Source organism: Bos javanicus, chromosome 21, assembly GCF_032452875.1.
Source record: "Bos javanicus breed banteng chromosome 21, ARS-OSU_banteng_1.0, whole genome shotgun sequence".
Taxonomy (NCBI): Eukaryota; Metazoa; Chordata; class Mammalia; order Artiodactyla; family Bovidae; genus Bos; species Bos javanicus.
The window spans coordinates 69,688,167-69,706,014 of record NC_083888.1 but is presented as its reverse complement, the minus strand read 5'-3'; the positions used below and the strand labels follow the sequence as shown (position 1 = coordinate 69,706,014).

Genomic DNA, 17,848 nt, shown 5'->3' with positions numbered 1-17,848 from the left:
ACTCCAGTGTTTTTGCCTGGAGAATCCCAGGGACGGGGGAGCCTGGTGGGCTGCTGTCTATGGGATTGCACAGAGTCGGACACGACTGAAGTGACTTAGCAGTAGCAGCATGAGTCGTTAAGTAAAGAATCATAGAGAATGGCATTCAATATATTCCTTACCATCCACCTAAATGACTCAATGAATTATATAAGTAATAGTACCTAAAATAGTAAATATCCACACTTTTCTCGTCATTGGTATTTGCTTTTTCTTTCTTGTCATTTATGAATCATAAGTCTAGTTTTTGGCACATGATTGCCCAAATAAGAAAGCGGAGTTTTGATGGTTATAAATAAATGTATAATACAGAAGTCTACATACCTTTGAAGGAACAGCCATTTTAGAAAGACCATCAGTGTCATGGCTCTTCTGCTGAATAATGCAGGCAGGATTTATATATTTGTAGATTGATGCCATTTCCTTAAGAGATTATACATATAGGTGAGTATTAAGTAATTGCTTTGTTAGCTTGTATTTTGCACTAAATGAGTTTTCTGGAGAAATAACAATTGGGTACAATGCAGATTTGCCATGGGGCCCAACTGGTTTCTAGTGCTTTTCTTTTTTAGATTCCGTGTCAATATTTTCCTTCATACATTGGGAAGTCTACATCATAATACTGATGTCTACCATCGATACTCGTGCCATAGTCTGTTACCCGCAATATTTGTTTAATCCAGTTTAACACAATTTCTTCCACACAATTATCATAACTTTGTACCACAACCTATTGCCATCTCACTTTGGGTTATGGGTTGAAAAGTTTATTTAATATCCATATATCAAAAATCTTGACTTCCAATACTTCTGAATATGACTGAATTTGTAGATATAGTTTTTAAAGAGGAAATTAAATTGAATCAGTTCAAATAGTGCATCTTAACCCAAGATGACTGGTATCTTTTTTAAGAAAGGAGATTAGAACACAAAAATACACACAGGAAAGACTGAGAGAGACACAGGAGGTGATGGCCATCTATAAGCCAGATAGAAGCTTCAGAATGAAACCAACCCTACTAACATTTTTATCTTGAATTACTATCCTCCAAACTGGAAGGAAATCAGTCTCTTTTGCTTAAGCCACCCCAGTCTGTGGTACTTAGTTATAGCTGCTGCTGCTGCTGCTGCTGTTGCTGCTGCTAAGTCACTTCAGTCGTGTCCGACTCTGTGAGACCCCATAGATGGCAGCCTACCCAGCTCTCCCGTCCCTGGGATTCTCCAGGCAAGAACACTGGAGTGGGTTGCCATTTCCTTCTCCAAAGCATGAAAGTGAAAAGTGAAAGTGAAGTCTCTCAGTCATGTCCGACTCCTAGCGATCCCATGAACTGCAGCCTACCAGGCTCCTCCATCCATGGGACCTTCCCTGAAAGAGTACTGGAGTGGGTTGCCATTGCAGCCCTCGCAAACTAATATGTTCTGCATTCAGTAGACAAAGAGACTGCTTTCATATTCAAAGGAGGTTTTGCTTCTTTGAAGAGTAGTATCATTTTAAATATATTTCAAACGTTTACAGTACACATTCAAAATGTGCACAAAACATAAGTTAACAATTTATTGAATTTTTTCAAAGTAAAAATGCCTTTATGACCAAACTTCTACACCAAGTAGAAGATCAACACTACATCAGACAAACTTCTCCTCTTCTCTCTGAGTCAGTATTCCTCAAGTTAGATGAATCTTTACTTTTAGCACTCTACAAAGTTTGTGTCTTTTTCTGAATTTTACACAAGTGAAATCTAACAGAACACATTCTTTCATGTATAGTCTTCTGGTGAAAACTGTTGATATCTGAACATTATGTTAATGATTGCTTTAACTTGTTTGGGCTGCTATAGTAATTATAACAGGCATTTATTTATCACTGTTCTGAAAGCTGGAAGTCTAAGATTAGATTGGGTTCTGATGAAAGCATTCTTCCTGGTTTGTAGATGGCTGTCTTTTTGCTGTGCCCACAAATCATATGGGGCAAGGAAGTGCCCTGGGCTCTTTTATGAGGGCAATAATCCAGTTCATGGGCTTTCCTAGTAGCTCAGAAAGTAAAGAATATTCCTGCAGTGCAGGAGTCCTGAGTTTGATCCTTGTGTAGGTAATGTTCCCTGGATCAGGAAATGGCAACCCACTCTAGTATTCTTGCCTGGAGAACCACATGGACAGAGGAGCCTGGCGGGTTACAGTCCATGGGGTCACAGAGTCGGATATGACTAAGCATGAGCAGGCACTAATTCAGTTCATGAGGGCAAAGCAAACCCTTCATGACCTAATGACTTCCCTAAAGCCCCCGCATTCTAAATAGCAATGGTTCTTTTATTGCTTTAAGTGTAGAGATCAAGTTGACAACATTCATTGAATCATGGAGAAAACAAAGGTGTCCCCAAAAAACATCTACTTCTGGATTGTACTCCAATTATACCAAAAAATCTGGAACAAACAACCTCATTAAAAATGTATAAATCTGAACACCTGGCCAAAGAAAATATAAAGATAGTAAATCAGCATATCAAAAACACTCAAAATCATATATCATAAGGAAATTACAAACTAAAACAACAGTGAAGTAGCACTGCACACCTATTAGATCCAGTTAACTCAAAAAAGGGGGGTGCAGGGTGGGGCTTCTCTGGTGGCTCAGTGGTAAAGAATCTGCCTGATAATGCAAAACACTCAAGTTCGATCCCTTACCCAGGAAGATCCCACATGCCACAGAGAAACTTAACTGGGTTTTTCCTCAGCTAAACAAGGCTCACCTGTGACCTGAACACAATGAGAGAGTCAGTTCCTAGGCAGGTTGATAGGGAGTCTAGGGGTCCCCAAGGAGAGAGGGGTCTGGAATTGTTAGCTCCCATCTGTAAGAGAGAAGAAAAGTGGCCAGCGCCATTTTTCTACCAGAGGCGTCCCTCCCTGCTCTAGATGGGGGTGTAGACAAAAGCTTTTCCTTCCTGGTTACACCAAAAGCTTTTCCTTCCTGGTCGGACTTAGTCTGTCCCTTACCGACGCAGGTGCTGTACTCGTCCCTCCCGGTTCTACCACCGAGATGGGGTGGGGATGTACCAGGGGTAGACTTGATAGCATCCTTACTTGACGTCCAGCTCTTCACATTTAACCTTGCTTGCCTCTGATGTCACCCGGGGTGAATCAGAGTAACCTTCCGGAATGCCTCCCAAGCTAAGACCACTGTGGGAAACATTCGTCACCTGAGTGCCTGTGCACGACCCTGAGTATTTCCTGACCACAATAAGACCGACGAGAACATAAAACTGAGATGTTCTTTCCAAGCATCACCACACCAGTATAACAGCCTCCTCTGATCCACTAAGAGCCAGCGTTACCATTGCAGTCCCAATCTGAGTAACCTTTAATCTCAGAGATGTTCTTGGAGCTAGTGTTCCATCTAGCTTCTGAACTTTCGATTCCTAGCGAGGCTAGGTGCTTTCTTGACTACCAATCCAAGTTTGGGACCTAAACCACAGTACACAATAACAGTATAGATCACAAGTCCCTTGAAAGTCTATGATCCAATAGATTAGGTTAGTACTTCTAATTCCCAAGGAGTTATGAAATGGTCAAAGAGACCGAAAAGTTTGACCAAGAAAGGAGAGTTCAGTCCACACGCTTTGCCCATTTCTGGTCGGTTCCCAAAGGAGACATTGGGTGCCTCTTGGCATTGGCAGGTCAGTATAACCCCCCGACAGGTTTCTGCCATAAGCAGTATGAGATCACTGTGGAACCGCAGAGCAGGGCTCCTTACTTGCTTCACGCAGGGCATGTCATTCATTCACACAAGCACATGGTAGAGTTAGTAAAGCACAGCAGAAAACATGTTTGCTAAGAGAAAAAAGAACTAAAGCTCCAAGTATCCTTACCTTGTCCTGAAGGATCCCGGACAAGCCCCCAAGATGAAAGGTTGTTGAATCACGTGAATACACCGGGATTCTTGGCCCCTGGAGGAGAAGAATTCAATCCGGGGCCAGGGACAAGGCTTGATCGCTCAGAGCTTTTGTGTAATAGTTTTATTAAAGTATAAAGGAGATAGAAAAAGCTTCTGACATAGGCATCAGAAGAGGGTAGAAAGAGTACCCGCTTGCTAGTGTTAACAATGAGGTTATATAATCCAAAGAATATCTGGAGGTTGTAAAGACCTCATCAGACCTACTCCCATAATTTAGATTTTAAGGTAACACTGTCCTCAGGCAAGATACATCCTTGTAAAGACCAGGTCTACTCCCATAATTTACATTTTAAGATAACAGAAGGTTGAATCCAAAGACTGTCCTTAGGCAGGATACATTATTGTTATATAATCCCAAGGAATGTAGAGATGGAAAAAAAAGTTTGTCCTTTCTTCCTCCTTGAGAATTCCAGACCCCTCTCTCCTTGGGGACCCCTAGACTCCCTATCAACCTGCCTAGGAACTGACTCTCTCAACTACATGTCTAGTACTTAGTAAACAGCTTTGAAAAGATGTCCAGACAAAAATTATCACACAATTATACACAGGAGCTCTACTTCTAATAGCTAAAAACTTTCAAATATCAGGATGTCTTTGGTAGATGACTGTGTAAGCAAACTGGGATACATCCAAAGTGAAGGGGGGCAAATGCTACCCCAAAATATACCCCTTCAGCATGAGAATTAGTTGGACTTAATTAACTTTTTTTTTCAAGAGGGCACATGATCACCTCTGAAGCCCAAGTTCAAGATGGCTCTTCTGAGTCACATTTACAAGAGAAATCTCATTTCAAAGGAATTCTCTGTATATATCAGATAGAAGGATGACAGTCTTGTGAAACTCTTTTTTTATCAATAGGGAAAGCTAACATGTAAATCTGTACAACAACCATACCCTTCCTTTCCTTTGGTTTTATTTTTTAATATTTATTTGTTTTTTTGTTTTTTTGTTTTTTTTATTTGGCTGAGCCAGGTTGACCTTCATTGAGGCAAGCCAGATATTTAGCTACAGAATGCAAACTCTTCGTTGCGGCATGGGAGATCTAGTTCTCTGATCAGGGATGGAACCTGGGCCTCCTTCTTAAGGAGTGTCCAGTGTTAGCCACTGGACCACCAGGAAGCCCCTGTTTTGTTTTTAGATGAAGACGGTATCTAAGGTGAAATCTTGGGCCATTTCAGTCACTGACTCAGTTTCCTGAGTTTCTCCAAAGCATGTACAAGGTGCACATTATTAAACTGGTTTGCAAAACAAGTAAAGGTAGTTCATACTACAACACTGTATGCTTACAAATATGTAAATGGTAAATGGCATATTATTTATTTTTAATTACTATGGGGGAAAAGAATGTAGTATTGATACATGTTACAAAATGAATAAACATTAAAAACATCTTTAGTGAAAAAAATCCATATAGAAAAGGCCACCCAGATCCCATATTCACCATGTCTGCTTTACATCCACCAAGTTTGTCCAAATGTCTGAAAATTTCAGTAACAGTCTAAAAAAAAATTGGATGAGGATGGGAAAAAAGATACATTCATACAATTGGGCAATTGCTGAAAGTGGAAGTGGGGCTGTGGATTACATTATAATGTAGAAACTATATGACTTCCTGATTTTGGAGATTATGTGCTGGTTCCACAGGAGAATGCACCCATTTTGGGTAAAACGCATGGAGTATTTTAGGTGATGTGGCAAATGTGAGTTTTTCTTTTACCATTATTAAGAGTTTCCTGCACATTTTAAGTTACTGAAAAGTAAATTATTTTTCAAAACAACCATATCAATACCACAAAAGGAAATCAGATCAGACAGGCTTGAAACTTTCTTATAGAGGCCAAGACTTACCCAGACAAAGTTCAAGGGAAGTTGTGATGTTCATTGCCCTTGAAGGAGTCCACATGGAATTTACAAATAAAATTTCCCGCATAACTTCACAAAAAGTTGTTAGAATACATTCAGTAAAGTTGAATACTTTGGGATCAATTTACAATTATATAAAATACTACAATTTACAATCTGAATCAATATATGAAAATCAGTTGTGTTTCTATACACTAATAACAATCAGAAACAAAAATTAAGAAAAAAAAACTTAACCAAGGACATAAAAGACCAGTAGTCAGAAAACTAGAAAGCACTGATAAAGAAACCAAAGAAAACACAAATATTCCATGCTCATGCACTGGAAGAATGAGTTATTAAAATGTCCATTCCAACAAAAGCTATCAGCAAATGCACTGCAATCAAAATATAATATCCAAAGGCATTTTTCATAGAAATATTCATAGAATATTCCTAATAATATTCTGCAACAACTAAGGACCCTGAACAGCCAAAAAGACTGAGAAAGAAGAATGAACCTGGAGGCATCTTCCTTTCTGACTTCAAACTGCATCACGGAGCTGTAGTAACCACAACAGTGAGGAACTGGCACAAACACAGGCACAGGGACTCGAGGAAAGAATAGAGAGCCCGGGAATAAAGCCACATGTATGTGGACAGTTCATGAAAAGCCAAGAACGTGTGAAGAGGAAAGGACAGTCCTTTAACGGAACAGTGACAGGAAAACTGGCCACCTACACCAAAGAACGTCACTGGCCATCCTCTAGATCATACAGAAATCTAACTAAAAACCCACCGTTTTGCACATGGAGCTCTTTCCCTCCTGAGTCCTCTGAGATGGACCTCCAGTCAGCATTCAGCTGGACACAGGAAACGTCTACTTCGTCCTCATTTTTCCCTCTTGCAGTGTTGCTGGTGGGCACTGAGGCAACCCCGCTCCTCTCAGCCTGGACGCAGCCCCGTTATCCAGAAGCCTGAGCCCTGGCGGTCCTGAGGAGACAAAGCTCCCGCCAGCTGGTCACAGAGCAGAGTCTGAAGGCAAAGCGTCCTGTGCCCACGGGTCAGAGCGGGGGTTGGCGCCCTCTGCGGGCCACCAGAGAAGAGCGGGCAGCCCCGCGCTCACAGACCTCAGAGGGCTCACCCAGAAGCAGCTCTGCTGTGAGCGCTCAGACTGGAAGCCCAAACTGAAACGGAGCCAAAAATCTCCAAGACCCTGCTAACACACGGCCAGGGAACAATTGATTAAAAACCATACGGAATGAAAGGAACATAAACACAAACTTTGCAACTGGCACCACATTTCAGTTAAAAACTATAAACATTTTAGAAAACAACAAAAGATCTACATGGCTTTGAGACTGGTGATGAGTTCTAAAACACAACAAAAAAGCCAATATACAAACTGTTTTAAATAAATTAAAACACTGACTTTTAAAAGTGTATACATTCACTCCCTTACTCAAGAAAACCAAAGGACAAAGTGTTAGGGGAACTACTAACCAAAACCACCCGCCCGTCCTTGCCGGGCACCAGAGAAATCACTTGCAGGAGTCATCTTACAACAGGAGGTCCTGGGTAAGGAACAAGGAACTAACAAGCTACCACCAACCAGAATTCAGGAAAGGTCAAAGGAGATAGGAGACTCCAATCCGCAGGTCTTACCAACCTCCCAGGGTCCTCCTTGCCAGAATCCACCTTGGATGAGTGATGCATATGCCACCAGGAAGGACCCCAATTCAGAATGACTGGCCAGAGACAAACCAGAAACCAACCCAGTGCCCATAAAACCTGAGACTGTCAGCCACGTGGCAGAGCAGTTCTCTCAGCTTCCCTCACCCTCCCGCCCTCCACCCAGGCAGCCCTTCCCAATAAAATCTCTTGCTTTGACAGCACACGTCTCCTCAGACAATTCATTTCCAAGTGTCAGACAAGAGCCTGCTCTCAGGCCGTGGAAGGGGTCCCCCCTTCCTGCATCAAAACCACAAACCAGGAGAAAATATCTTCCAAATGTGTATCTGTGCAGAAGGAAATGGCACCTACTCCAGTATTCTTGTCTGGGCAATCCCATGGACAGAGGAGCCTGGTGGGCTACAGTCCAACAGCAGGGCATTTTTGAAGAGAGGAAACAGTCCCAGGAAATTTGAGGAGCTCACCAAAGGCCCCAAAGCTTTCGATGGCACAGCCAGAACTGTGGCTGAGCACCCCCAGCTCCCAGGCCTCTTGATACTGGCCTCTCTCACCAGATACAGGTGTGGCAAACTAGAATCTAAAACACGGCTGAGGGCTTCCCTGGTGGCTGAGTATTAAATAATCTTCATGCCAATGCAGGAGACATAGGTTGGATCCCTGTCCATGCTGTGGAGCAGCTAAGCCCATGCACCACAACCACTGAGCCTGTGTTCTAGATCCTGGGAGCTGAAACTACTGAGCCCATGAGCCCCAGAGCCTGTGTCCCACAACAACAGGAGCCACCAGTGAGAAGCCCACACACCACAACCAGCGTAGCCCCTGCTCGCCATAACTAGACAAAAGCCCACACGACGAAGACCCAGCACAGCCAAACATTAATAATTTTTTTAAAACAATGCATATCTGATAATTTGTACTCAAATTATACCAAGAACTCTAGAGCAAACAAACCCATTAATAATTAGTAAAGACTGAAACATACACCCGGCCACAGAGGGTACACTGACAGTAAACAACCATAAGAAAACCTACTCAAGATCCTGGTGGGATGCGTGCACAGCCACCTTTGGAAGACAGTCTGACAGTTTTTTCCAAAGCTAAACAGACTCACCCAGGATGCACACTACACCTCTTGTATTTAGACAACAGCTTTGAAAAACTGTTCAAACAAAAACTAGCATAAAATAATGCACAGTAGCTCTATTCTGGGTTAAAAATTGGTTAAAAACTGAAAGACATCAGAATGTTCCTCTGTAAATTAATTCATAAGCAAATTAGGGCACATGTACATCAAGGGGAGCAGAATATGCCACCCCAAGTTGTGTCTTTTTGACATCAGGATAATGCTGGACTGACATTTAAAAAACAGCAGATCCAGGAGAATGTTTGAAAATGCCCTTTTAGGAATTAAATTTATATTTATTAGGGAAATCTCCACTTGTAAGGCTGTCTCCACCTGTGTACCAGAAATGGAAGGATAGCTAAGTCTTAAGAGAAGCTAGTCCATGGAGATGGCTTGGATGTAAATCTGCATACTATCCAGACCCTTGTTTACTGTGCTTTCCTTCCAAACCTCCCAAATCATTCTGTCTCCCCCGCCAATATCTTTCTTTTGTTCCTAGCTAAAGACAGCATATAAGTTACAGGCTTGGGCCATTTCAGGTTTTCCTAGGTACCTTACAAGCATTTAGGGGGTATGCATGGTAATAAGCTTCTGTTTTCCTCCAGTTCATCTGCCTTTTGTTGTGGGGGAAAGTCTCAATGAGGAAAAGAGAAATATAAAGGGAACTTTATTTTTCCTCCAATACACATGCAATGGAATAGTATTTGGAAATATAATGGAATGAACCATCCAACCAAACAAAAACCATGGATGAATCTTATGTGTATATTGCTAAGTGAAAGAATCCAGTCTACACACTAATGACACCATTTATATGACATTCTGAAAAAGGCAAAACAGACTTAGAAAAAGATTATGAGGTAGGAGGTTCAATATTCCATCTGATACATTACAGATGAGATGGTTGGATGGCATCATCGACTCCACGGACATGAGTTTGAGTAAGCTCCAGGAGTTGGTGATGGACAGGGAAGTTTGGCGTGCTGCAGTCCATGGGGTCGCAAACAGTCAGACACGACTGAGCGACTGAACTGAACTGACATTACAGATGAATATCTACCACTGTGCATTTGTGTAAACCCATAGATCTTTAGACCTCAGTTAGTAAATCATAATCTATTCAAATTTAGTTATTTAGGATATGAGAGTGTCACAGAATGGAACACAGAATGCAGCAGAGTCTAAATGACTCAAAAATGCATGGAAAAAACTCACTGTTGGTGGCAAGGATGGCATAGGCTGACAAAAGTAAACTTTGGAAATGAATATAATCCGCTGGTCAAAGGCAATCTATACCAGAGATAAACAGTGCACTCTGAATTCTTTCCCAAGGGAAACAGGAGCTAACAGTACTGAAACTACTGTACCAATAATCACATGGAACAAGCACTGAATACAATCCATGACAAGTGGTGGAAGCCAGGCTTCTTACCGCTGGAATGGGAAGTTACAGATAAACAAAAAGATTACAATATCCATGTCACAATGGATCAGGTTGGAGACATCATCATAAATTACCTCTAGCTGAATACTTTTAATGATAAGCTGGAATGCATGTATATATTTCCATTAGGTTTAAATGTCAGCTGAGTACATTAGGTCCTACATATCTGTTTTTAATATCATTCTCTAATAAAAGGGGAACAGGAAACTTCCCTGGTGGTCCAGTGGTAAAGAATCTGCCTACCAATGCAGGGAACACGGGTTTAATCCCCGGTCCTAGAAGATTCCACATGCCCAGGGGCAACAAGGCCTAGGTGCCACAACTGCTGAAGCCTGCAGGCTCTAGAGCCCAAGCTCCGGAACAAGAGAAGCCATTGCAGTGAGAAGCCCAGGCACAGCAAACAGAGAGTAGCCTGTGCTCACTGCAACTAGAGAAACCCTGAATGCAGCCACAAAGACTCAGCATAGCCAAAAATTAATTAAAAAAAAAATAACAGAAGCTCTTTGAAGAAATGACTGAGACTAGGACGAAGACAGTAACTATATGAGCCAGAATAATCTTAAAGTATGAGAAAGTAAAGAAACACAAAGTGAAGAAACCCACAAAGAGAAATGTTAAATGAAAACAAGAGGCAATGGAAGTAGCTCTCAAAAGCCAAAACAAGAACAAACTAAGTAACCTAATGTAGTGCTGGATTGTCACCAAAAGTTTAAATGAACTGTCAAGTTTTCCAAACTGATAAAAATAAATGATTACATAGTTTTATCTGTATACACCAGCAAGTAATATTCAGAAAAGGAATTTAAAAAACAATTCCCTTTCAATAATGTCAACATTAATAAAATAATTTTGAATAGATTTAATACGGTGCCAAGACTGGCACACTGGAAATTATACATCATTGCTGAAAAAAAATCCTAAATAAATGTAAAGATATTCCAGTGATGGAAACACTTAAGATGGCAATAATGTGTAATGCAGCTTCAATCTGAAATGAAGATTCAATATAAAGTTTCACTATGAATTTTAAAAGGTCTTTAGGAAGAAATACACAAGCTGACCCTAACATACATGTGGAATTAAAAGGGACTCCAAAGACCCAAAACAATCACATGAGTCTACAGTGCAAAGGTCCTCTGTGTGTGTGTTAAGTGGCTTCAGTTGTGTCTGACGCTTTGTGACCCTAGGGACTGTAGCCCACCAGGCTCCTCTGTATGGGGCATTATCCAAACAGGAATACTGGAGTGGATTGCCATGCCCTCCTCCAGGGGATTATCCTAAACCAAGGATCAAACTCTTACCTCTTCTGCTTTAGCAGGTAGGTTTTCACCACTAGTGCCACCCCAGGGCAAAGGTGCCTAAATGGAGATCAGGGAAACCCAGTTAAGAGAAGGGACTCAGTCAGGATCAGGAAAGATCCTGATAATTCATTCCTGGATACCAAGCCTCTTGGATGGGGAGGGGAAATATCATACAGGCCTACTCTAAGGCCTAGATGAAGACCAGATTTAAAGAAAAATACATCATTGCTGGTTTTCAGTCAAACAGACAGGTATCATGAAGGAAGGAACCCCTGGCCCTACAGGATTTGGCTGGGGACCAAGTCTGGGAAATTCTTATACATCAAGACATGGTTCTGAGCTGGATTTCCACAAACAAGAGTATCCCATGCAAAGGACAACCCTGCAGAGGTCTGCCCATCAGACACAGGAAGAGACTGGCTGCAGGCTCCCAACAGCTCAGCATTTACAAGTGACCTCCCAGGGCCTTTGCCAAACTTCAGGGGCACCTCTGGGTTCTTTTCTGACTCTCTTCTTGAAAAATGCACATTTCTTTTTAGAATGCCACAGTGGTAGAAAAATAGGCCTTCAATTTTTGGACCTCAATTTACAAAAACCTGAGAAGTTCTATGGGTTTTGTTTTTAAATTAAAGGACCACATAATTTAGAATTTTTAAACGTTCTAATTATTCAGTTCCAAGACACCAAACTCATTGCACAGAGTCTCTCCATTGAAAGGACCCTGTCAGCAGGACAGCCACTGATTCCACAATGAAAGAGCAGCAAAGTGCCCTCCTTCCTTCTCCTGGGCAACCAGGGTTTTAATCCATGCCACGCTAAGGTGCAATCCGTCCCTTTCCCATTCCATCAGGTGGCCAAGGGCTGGCAGGACTGCAAAGGTGCAGGAGGTAGAGCTGGGCCAGCTGGCTAGAATGGGGCTTGGAGGTCCCAGCAGGTGAAAGCACCATACAAGATAATTCCCTTGGACTTCCCACAGGCCAAAGGTGACTCAAACCAATCGCTCTCAGGTTCTGCTTGCAGAGACCTTGCTGGGGGCAGTAGGCTGCTTGGGAAAACCGTGCGAGACTGAGCTTTTTGCGAGGTGGTAGGCTTGGGAATGTCCTCAAAGCCTTTATCCCAACAGCGACCCTTCCCGCGACTGCCAGTTTAGGGTTAGGAAGCTTTGGGACTGTGCCAAGGAAGGGTGTAATACGTGGTTCCCTGCTCCACCCTCCGCTTACCTACGGTCCCCTTATCTGTGGTCCACAACACCCCACCCCCCACCCCCGCTCCGTGCAAGAAAATAGCGCTCCCAGCCGCTTGGCGCAGGCTCCCAAGACCCCTGCCAGCACGCCTGGGACCCAAGCTAAGAGCTGGGAGGAGGAGCGCAGGAGCGCGCCAGGTGCGCTCCGCCCTGACGCCCACCTCCGGAAGAGGCCCCAGGCCTCGCTGCTGCACCCAGGTGAGCCACAGCCAGTGCCGAGCAAATATTGCCCCGCCTGGGCCGCGTCCACGTGGAGCTGCAGATTCCTCACACTCGCGGGCCAGGGCGCCTGGAGCCCAGAGGCCCCTCTCCTGCAAGCGCCAGGGAGAAAGTGGCGCCCCTGCAACGCCACTAGCAATGCCGCCGTTCCCCAACTCCCGGTGCAAGGAGACCAAGCCAGGCTGGACTCACCAAGACCAATGCCGCCAAGAGGACTGCCTGGCGGACCCGGCTTGGGCCAGAGGGCGCTGCAAGTCCCTACAAACAATTCAAGGTTTTAAATGAAAAAAGGACTTGGGTAGACCCTTCTCCAAATAAGACGTGCAAATAGTCAACAAGCACATGAGAAGTTGAGGTGGATGGTGAGAATATGTGTACAACAATGTGATTGTAGTTAATGCCATAGAACTGTACATGTGAAATGGATTCCATGCTCAATGTTACCTATGTTTAATTGGAATGAAAAATGAAAGAAGCAATAATACAGGTTACAACATGGATGAACACTGAAGACATTAAGTCAAGTAAGTCACAGAAAAGGCCAACCGGGTCGTAATCATCCTGTGTGCTTTTAATCCACAAGATTATCATGGGGGTCACTATGTCTTGGGTGCTGTGGAAGACTTGGTCATAGTGGAAACTGGGATATCTGGAATCTAGTTTTCCACATCAAACCACCAAAAAACTGTTAGAATACATGAATTCAGTAACACTGCCAGGTACAAAAATCAATACACAAAAATCTGTTGTCTTTCTATACACTAATAAGGTGCCATTAGAAAGAGAAATTAAGCACTTCCCTGGTGGTTCAGTGGTTGAGAATCCACCTACCAATGCATAGGGCAACGAAGCACCTGTGCCAGAAATACTAGCACCTGCACTATGGAGCACATGCTTCTCACCTAGAGTGTGCCCCTCACACAGCTGGAGAACGCACACACACAAAGCCCAGCACGGCCAACAGATAAACAAAATGTTTTAAAAGAAAGAGAAACCAGGAAAACAATCCCATTTACAATTGTATCAGAAAATACCTTGGAATAAATTTAATTAAGAGGACTTCCCTGGTGGCCTAGTGGTTGACACTCCATGCTTCCAATGCAGGGGGCCTGGGTTCCATCCCTGGTCAGGAAACTTGGTCCCACATGCTGCAACTAAGACCCAGTGCAGCCAAATAAATAAATAAAAATAAATATATATTAAAAAAAAAAAAACACCTCAAAGCCCACAAGGCCTCCAGGCAGGGAAGAAGCCTTTTTAAAAATAAATAAATAAATTTAACTGAGGCCGTGAAAGCACACTAAAAACTCTAAGACAGGGATGAAAGAAACAAAACAGACACAAATAAATGAAAAACTATCCTGTGCTTAGGGACACAAAGAATACTGATAAATATTGTCAAGGAACCCAAGTTTAGTCACTCAGTTGTGTCCGACTCTTTGTGACCCCATGGGCTGCAGCACGCCAGACTTCCCTGTCCATCACCAACTCCCAGAGCCTGCTCAAACTCATGTCTATCAAGTCAGTGATGCCATCCAACCATCTCATCCTCTGTCGTCCCCTTCTCCTCCCACCTTCAATCTTTCCCAGCATCAGGGTCTTTTCTAATGAGTCAGTTTTTTGCATCAGGTGGCCAAAGTATTGGAGTTTCAGCTTCAGCATCAGTCCTTTGAATGAATACTCAGGACTGATCTCCTTTAGGATGAACTGCTTGTATCTCCTTGCTGTCCAAGGGACTCTTAAGAGTCTTCTCCAACACCACAGCTCAAAAGCATCAATTTTTTGGTGCTCAGCTTCTTTATAGTCCAACTCTCACATCCATAGATGACTATTGGAAAAACCATAGCTTTGACTAGACAGATCTTTGTTGGCAAAATTATGTATCTGCTTTTTAATATGCTGAGTTGGTCATAACTCTTCTTCCTAGGAGCAGGTGGCCTTTTAATTTCATGGCTGCAGTCATCACCTGCAGTGATTTTGGAGCCCAAGAAAAGAAAGTCTGTCACTGTTTCCATTGTTTCCCCATCTATTTGCCATTAAGTATTGGGACCAGATGCCATGACTTAGCTTTCAGAATGTTGAGTTTTAAGCCAACTTTTTCACTTTCCTCTTTCACTTTCATCAAGAGGCTCTTCAACTCCTCTTCACTTTCTGACATAAGGGTGGTGTCATCTGCATATCTGAGGTTAGTGATATTTCTCCTAGCAATCTTGATTCCAGCTTGTGCTTGATTCCAGCCCAGCATTTCTCATGATGCACTCTGCATATAAGTTAAATAAGCAGGGTGACAATATACAGCCTTGACATATTCCTTTCCCAATTTGGAACCAGTCTGTTGTTCCATGTCCAGTTCTATCTGTTGCTTCTTTACCTGCATACAGATTTCTCAGGAGACAGGTCAGGAACCCAAAGAAATATTCAAGTACAAAGCAAGCTTGGTCAAAGCTCCAATGGCATTTTCCACAGAAATAGAACAAACATTCTGAACACTTGTGTGGAAACACAAAAGACTCTGAATAGCCAAAAGCATCAAGAAAAGAGAGCAGACTGGAGGCATCTCCCTCCCAGACTTCACCTGATATGACATAGCTAATTCACCAAGAAAATGTGGAATTGGCACAAAAATGGACACAGGGGCCCAAGGAACAGAACAGAGAGCCCCAAAACAGCCCTAAGGGCTTGATGTCAGTTACTTCATAGAATGGAGCCAGAAACAGACAGTGGGGAAAGAACAGTCCCCTCAACAAACGGTGCTGGGAAAACTGGACACCACACACCAAAGAACACTGAGCTCTGTCTACACCAGGCACAAAAAGCCAGCTTTCCACATCAAGCCCTTCCTCTCCTGAGTCCTCTGAAAACAGACACCCTCAGCAGTCAGCCATGCAAAGGAACCTTCTCCTTTTTCCACTTTTCCTTCCACTTTTCCTCACCTCCTTCAGCAGCTCCAGCTCCCAAAAGTTCCTGAAGAGATCAGCTCCTGTCAGTGTGAACTGGATGCCACAAAGCCCCAAAGCTGAAGCCCCAATGGGTCCTGAGGAGACTGAGCTTCCATTACTGTCGACTCGCCACCCGCCCCAGGGTTTTCTTGAAGCCTGGCTGGCAGCAGGGACTCAGCCCCAAGCGTTCCACAAGCCAAAGCCCCAGCGAGTCCTGAGGAGACCGGGTTCCAGTCAGCTGTGCCTGCGCAAGGTCGGTGGGCAGAACACGTGCTCTGCCAGCTCAGGGAGGCGGGCTCTGCGTTCCCTGTCAGCCAATAGGAAAGTGCAGGCCGAGTTGCCCTCACAGTTCAGTGGAGGCCCTGCCGCGTGAGGGCAGTTCTACAGCATCCGTTAAACTGTGCAAATTCCAATTTAAATAGAGCCAAATATCCCAGGACTTCTCCAAAACAGATACGAAACACATCAGTGGAAGGAAACCATATGAAATGAAATGAAATGAAATGAAATGGCTATAAACATAAACTTTAGATTTTGCACCAAATTCACTCAAATTTATTCACAAACATTTAAAATGCAAAACTACCAAAATTATAGAGAAACATAGCAGAAAATCTACATGACCTTGCTTTGGTTTTCAGATCATAAGCTTTGAGTTTTGACACACACAAAAAGTGTACAAAAGAAATAAAAAATATTTTGGACTTTATAAATTTTAAGATATTTGTAAACTACATATCTAATAAACAATTTGGACTCAAAATAGACAAAGACTTCTAAAACAACCCCATAAAGCAATGGGTAAGGATCTGAACAGACACCTGTCCAAAAGACATATACAGATAGCAAAAATCATACAAAAATGTACTACTAGGAAATCACGAATTAAAATCATGAGATATCCCACCACACCTATTAGCTCTGCTAAGTTCCAAATATATGACAATATCAAGTGCTGGAGGGTAAGGAGCAACAGGAACCCTCCCTCACTGCTGGTGGGATGCATGTACAGTCACTCTGTAAGACAGCTGTGTGGTTTTTTTTTTTTTTTCCAAAGCTAAAGAAGTCTCACCTTGGTATCCAACAATCATCCTTTCAGTGTTTGCTCGACTGCTTTGAAAATACATCTCCAAGTTCAAACAAGGATGCAATTACGCACTGCATTACTATTCATAATAGCTAAAAACTTGAAGAAATCGGGATGTCCTTCAATGGATGAATGCAAGCAAAGTGGAGTACATCCATGTCAAGGCAACTAGAGTATGCTGCCCCAAAATATGACTCTCTGGCATAAGGACTATTTCAGTCTTTAAAAAGAAAGAAAGAAATCTCAGAAAATTGAGTAGTGATTGCCCTTTTGTGAAGGACATTTATAATAGAGAAATCTCCATATTTAAGGGCTGTCCCTCTTTGCACCAGAAAAAAAAAAAAAAGATTAAATCTTAAGTAGCTCTTATCAATGGCGAAGTCCTGACTTAAATCTGCAAAAAATCATATGCTTCTTTGCTGTTTGCAAGATAGCTGCCATAACTGGCTTCCCCCACCCCCAAGGTCTTTCTTCTGTTTGTATCTGAAGATGGTATTTGAGATGACAGTTTTGGACATTTCAGGGAGTGACTCAGTTTTCCTGGGTGACTCCCCTATATATAGGAGGTACACATGTTATTACACTTCTGTTTTTGTCCTGGTAATCTTTTTTTTTTTCCTTTGTTTTTTATTTTTTACAGGGGAAGTCTCAACTGAGAATCTAGAAGAGTAGAGGAAAAATTGCTTTTCTTCCCATACACATGCAATGAAATACTGCTTAGCAATAGAAAGGAATGAGCCATCAACTCATGGAAAGACAAGGATAAATCTTATCTGACATATATATTGTTAAGTGAAAGAATCCAGTCTCAAGAAGCTGAACACAATATGGTCACCTGTGCAGAAGCTTCCAAGCCAGTGTCCAGTGGGAGCTCTTGCCCTGCACATCGGTTTCAAGCCCACAGCTCAGATCAACTTCTAGAGACTCTGTGTGTTTTCCAAACACAAAACAAAGTCCTAACACGCTGTAT

The 17,848-nt window shown here is 42.7% G+C and overlaps 1 pseudogene; it reads right to left on the bottom strand.

Annotated features, from left to right (window-relative positions):
• Positions 1–16,092, bottom strand: part of LOC133234001 (olfactory receptor 5M9-like) — a 29,668-nt pseudogene extending 13,576 nt beyond the window's left edge.
• Positions 16,093–17,848: the final 1,756 nt, after the last annotated feature.